The 5,578-nt window shown below is 37.1% G+C and overlaps 1 long non-coding RNA gene across 2 annotated transcripts; it reads left to right on the forward strand.

The window, feature by feature from the left end:
- Nucleotides 1–3,422: 3,422 nt before the first annotated feature.
- LOC134260750 (uncharacterized) lies at nt 3,423–5,578 on the forward strand. Of its 2 annotated transcripts, none has more exons than XR_009990618.1 (4): nt 3,423–3,916; nt 4,435–4,794; nt 4,874–5,225; nt 5,522–5,578. It is a non-coding gene; the product is annotated as an uncharacterized LOC134260750 (long non-coding RNA). The 2 variants fall into 2 exon arrangements; XR_009990619.1 differs by having other exon boundaries at nt 4,438–4,794.

The following is a 5,578-nucleotide window of genomic DNA, read 5'->3' on the forward strand; positions in this document are numbered from 1 at the left end:
CAGTCTAACAAGTTCAATTTCTAGGGATAGAGAGTCTTTAACATTAGACATAATAACATGAACTCAGAGTTTGCCAAAAATGCTGCAATGGATTTCTTTGTTCTCTCTTTGCAGAGACTTCATCGTTGGAGATGGTGTTACAAGGACTTGGAGGAGGCTGGGCATAATTTGATTGGAACAGCATGCCAACAACGCTGGACTGGAGGTATTGCTAAGTCATTAAGGAAAAACAGAGGTGAGTTAGTTTCATGATCATTTGTGCACTCTTACTAATTAGTACTAACATTTCCCTCCCCTCCCCCACTCTCAACACATATTTTGAGTTGGTAATTTCCTTTTGTTTTCTGTTCTGTTGTTTTTTCTTTTTCTAATCTTGTCTGTTCTCTCTTTGCCGGGATATCATCGTTGGACATGGTGCAGTTGGCGACAGCCACAATGGGGAATCAAAGTTTTATATAGAAATATATAGGAAAAATCTTTGAAAATCTTCTTCTCAGGCAAGCTCTTCATCGTTGGAGGACTAGGAGGAGGCTGGGCGAATTGGAACAGCATGCCAACAACGCTGGAGTAGAGGTATTGCTTAGTTGTTAAGGAAAAGCAAAGGTGAGTTGGTTTCATTACCATTTGTGCATTCTTACTAATTAGTACTAACATTTCCCTCCCCTCCCCCACTCTCAACACATATTTTGAGTTGGTAATTTCCTTTTGTTTTCTGTTCTGTTGTTTTTTCTTTTTCTAATCTTGTCTGTTCTCTCTTTGCCGGGATATCATCGTTGGACATGGTGCAGTTGGCGACAGCAGGCTCTTCATCGTTGGAGGACTAGGAGGAGGCTGGGCGAATTGGAACAGCATGCCAACAACGCTGGAGTAGAGGTATTGCTTAGTTGTTAAGGAAAAGCAAAGGTGAGTTGGTTTCATTATCATTTGTGCATTCTTACTAATTAGTACTAACATTTCCCTCCCCTCCCCCACTCTCAACACATATTTTGAGTTGGTAATTTCCTTTTGTTTTCTGTTCTGTTGTTTTTTCTTTGTCTAATCTTGTCTGTTCTCTCTTTGCCGGGATATCATCGTTGGACATGGTGCAGTTGGAGGCGGCAGGCTCTTCATCGTTGGAGGACTAGGAGGAGGCTGGGCGAATTGGAACAGCATGCCAACAACGCTGGAGGTGAGGTATTGCTTAGTTGTTAAGGAAAAGCAAAGGTGAGTTGGTTTCATTATCATTTGTGCATTCTTACTAATTAGTACTAACATTTCCCTTCCCTCCCCAAATCTCAACACATATTTTGAGTTGGTAATTTCCTTTTGTTTTCTGTTCTGTTGTTTTTTCTTTTTCTAATCTTGTCTGTTCTCTCTTTGCCGGGATATCATCGTTGGACATGGTGCAGTTGGCGACAGCAGGCTCTTCATCGTTGGAGGACTAGGAGGAGGCTGGGCGAATTGGAACAGCATGCCAACAACGCTGGAGTAGAGGTATTGCTTAGTTGTTAAGGAAAAGCAAAGGTGAGTTGGTTTCATTATCATTTGTGCATTCTTACTAATTAGTACTAACATTTCCCTCCCCTCCCCCACTCTCAACACATATTTTGAGTTGGTAATTTCCTTTTGTTTTCTGTTCTGCTGTTTTTTTCTTTGTCTAATCTTCTCTGTTCTCTCTTTGCCGGGATATCATCGTTGGACATGGTGCAGTTGGAGGCGGCAGGCTCTTCATCGTTGGAGGACTAGGAGGAGGCTGGGCATATTGGAACAGCATGCCAACAACGCTGGAGTAGAGGTATTGCTTAGTTGTTAAGGAAAAGCAAAGGTGAGTTGGTTTCATTATCATTTGTGCATTCTTACTAATTAGTACTAACATTTCCCTCCCCTCCCCCATTCTCAACACATATTTTGAGTTGGTAATTTCCTTTTGTTTTCTGTTCTGTTGTTTTTTCTTTGTCTAATCTTCTCTGTTCTCTCTTTGCCGGGATATCATCGTTGGACATGGTGCAGTTGGAGGCGGCAGGCTCTTCATCGTTGGAGGACTAGGAGGAGGCTGGGCGAATTGGAACAGCATGCCAACAACGCTGGAGTAGAGGTATTGCTTAGTTGTTAAGGAAAAGCAAAGGTGAGTTGGTTTCATTATCATTTGTGCATTCTTACTAATTAGTACTAACATTTCCCTCCCCTCCCCCACTCTCAACACATATTTTGTAGTAGTTATTTCCTTTTGTTTTTTGTTCTGTTGTTTTTTCTTTGTTTAATCTTCTCTGTTCTCTCTTTGCCGGGATATCATCGTTGGATATGGTGCAGTTGGAGGCGGCAGGCTCTTCATCGTTGGAGGACTAGGAGGAGGCTGGGCATATTGGAACAGCATGCCAACAACGCTGGAGTAGAGGTATTGCTTAGTTGTTAAGGAAAAGCAAAGGTGAGTTGGTTTCATTATCATTTGTGCATTCTTACTAATTAGTACTAACATTTCCCTCCACTCCCTCACTCTCAACACATATTTATTAGTAGTTGTTTCCTTTTGTTTTTTGTTCTGTTGTGTTTTCTTTGTCTAATCTTCTCTGTTCTCTCTTTGCCGGGATATCATCGTTGGAAATGGTGCAGTTGGAGGCGGCAGGCTCTTCATCGTTGGAGGACTAGGAGGAGGCTGGGCATATTGGAACAGCATGCCGACAACGCTGGAGTAGAGGTATTGCTTAGTTGTTAAGGAAAAGCAAAGGTGAGTTGGTTTCATTATCATTTGTGCATTCTTACTAATTAGTACTAACATTTCCCTTCCCTCCCCAATCTCAACACATATTTTGTAGTAGTTATTTCCTTTTGTTTTTTGTTCTGTTGTTTTTTCTTTGTCTAATCTTCTCTGTTCTCTCTTTGCCGGGATATCATCGTTGGACATGGTGCAGTTGGAGGCGGCAGGCTCTTCATCGTTGGAGGACTAGGAGGAGGCTGGGCATATTGGAACAGCATGCCAACAACGCTGGACTGGAGGGTTTTTTTTGTATTATTTTGATGTTAGGTCTCTGTTATTTTAGTTCTTACTTTTTTATTTCTATTTTGTTTCCTTTGTTAGTATTTGTTGTTATTTGTTTATCAGGTTTATATTATTGTTATTTGTTTATTGAGTCGTTGTTATAGTTTTTTGTTTATGAGGGTTGTAAAAGTTGTTAATTTTCATGTTTTATTTGTTAATTGATACATTATGATTTTAAAGTTTTTAAAAGTTGACATTGTTATGAGTTTCAGTTATTTATTATTGAGGCAGTCTTGAGTTTTACTTGTAAGGAGCTTAAGTTATTTGCTTTTGTTGTGATTTTTAATTATTTGTTATTGTTATTAGTGTTAGTTAGTTGTTATTGTTATGAGTTTTATTAAGTTGTTATAAGTTATTTGTTATAGTTATGAGTTTAAGTTATTTGCTTTAGTTGAGATTTTTAGATACCGGTATTTGTTATGATAGTTTTGAATTTATGTTAATTATTATTGTTTCGAGCTTTATTTGTTATTGCATTTATTATTCCTAAGAATGTGTCTAATGTTCATTGTTGCGTTGTGCATTGGCATCAACATTAGACATGTTGGATAATAATGAAACTGTGTTTCACACAAAACGTCTTTCTTATTAAGGGCCTTATATTACAGTAAAACTTGGTTTAAACAAATTTGCTGGAACCTAAGACATAATTTCGCTATATCCATAATTTGTTATACATGTATCTGTGAAATAATTTCATAAAATTTTTATAGCTAGGGATTCAAGATAATTTCACTTTGTATGCATTTGAATTCACAATATTTGTGTTTGTACCAAACAAGTTTTACTGTATCTATTATTTCAGCTCTGTATTTTAAAATTTTGTTAGTATTTTATAGTTGGACATTGTTCACTAAAGATGAAGAGAATTAAGCCAAATTCTAAACCATCATTGATAAGGTAAGATAGAAAATATTGAATTGATAATAATTGAAAAATACAGTAAAACTCAGTTAAAATGAAGTCACTGGAACTATAAAATCACTATATCCATGAATCGTTATATCCATATAAGGAATTCGTTAAATTTGTTAAGCAGGGAGATCCAAGATAACTTCGCTTAACTGTGATTTGGCAATATCTGTGTTCCTACTAAATGAGTTTTGCTCGATATAGAAAACTTAAATGAAGTACTGTTGTTGGTTTATAGATTTATGATATTCCATTCAAATCAATAATATACAGCCAAATTTCATAGTAATCTTTTTTATATCAGCATAGATCTTTCTTAGGTGGTCATTTAATTTTTTCAATGAAATATCCTATAAAACTTTATTAAATGGTCACCTTTATTATGCGTTCATTTTAAACAAATTAAAGACCAACAATTTAAGAAACAGAATAAAAGTTATGTACATCTAAAAAATTAAGGAAATGGAATCTTAGATGCAGTGAAATAAAGCTGTTGATATTTTTAGCAGATGCAACCTACTGTCCTTGAGGAAACAGCAGATGCGCTCCACTTGACTTGGTGGATTCAGCAGATGCATCCAAAAGGACTTAATGTATACAGAAGATGCACACCACTGGATTTGGTGAGACAGCAGATGTACCCTACTGGCCATGTTGGAGACAGTAAATGGACCCATTACAGGACATGCTGGAAACAGTAGATGCACTTCTTGGACTTTGTGGAAACAGCAGATGCACCCAACTGGACTTGGTGGATACAGAAGATGGACCCAACAGGACATGATGGATACAACTGGAAGAGACTTGCCTGATGATGTTGACCTTCCAAACAAGACATATCTAAGGAGATTATTGACACTGATCAGGTACATGTATATGAGAAAATCATGATTAAAGATCATTTAATTAACCATGTCAATTTACTAGCTGACTTATTATTTTTAGCCTGGCTTATTTTTAGCTCTACTGGTCAGACACGAATAAAAGCTTGCAATTGTAAACAAGGGCATGACATGGTGGACACAGCTGGAGGAGGCAGGGCCAATGGATGCTAATCTTCCAAGATGTGGAAACAGAAGATGTCCTGAACAAGACCTGTGTAACAGCAGATGCACCTAACTGGACACTGATGGAAACAACTGGATGATGCATAACCATTACTTGCTGATCTTCCAAGATGTGGAAACAGCAAATGCACCCAACAGTACATGGTGAAAACAGTAGATGAACCCAAAAGAACCTGATAGAAACAACTGGATGATGAATAGCCAAAGGATGCTGATCTGACATTTATCAGGTTTGTGACATTATCTTAATCTAAGATCAGTTTATTAACAAAGTCAAATTAACTAGCTGGGTAAGATTTTAGCTGATCTTGTTTCTTAAAGTCAGCAATACCTAACTTTTGCAAGATGTTCAGCTAGATAAACCAACTCTTTACACCAATATTGAATGTTTGCTTAATAATATAAAACATATATGTTAAACCACTATTGAGACAACATAACTATTATTTAAAAAATTAATTGAGGATTTTCCTTAAAAACTTCAGTGATGTATTTTCTCCAATTATTTTCTTGACTTTTACTGCAGCTGCAGCCAACAGAAACTTGTGGAAACAACTGGAATAGACAAGCTTGATGAACCTCT

Source organism: Saccostrea cucullata, unplaced genomic scaffold (genome assembly GCF_032062105.1).
Source record: "Saccostrea cucullata isolate Sc308-1 unplaced genomic scaffold, CSIRO_AGI_Scuc_v1 ctg1364, whole genome shotgun sequence".
Lineage (NCBI taxonomy): Eukaryota > Metazoa > Mollusca > Bivalvia > Ostreida > Ostreidae > Saccostrea > Saccostrea cuccullata.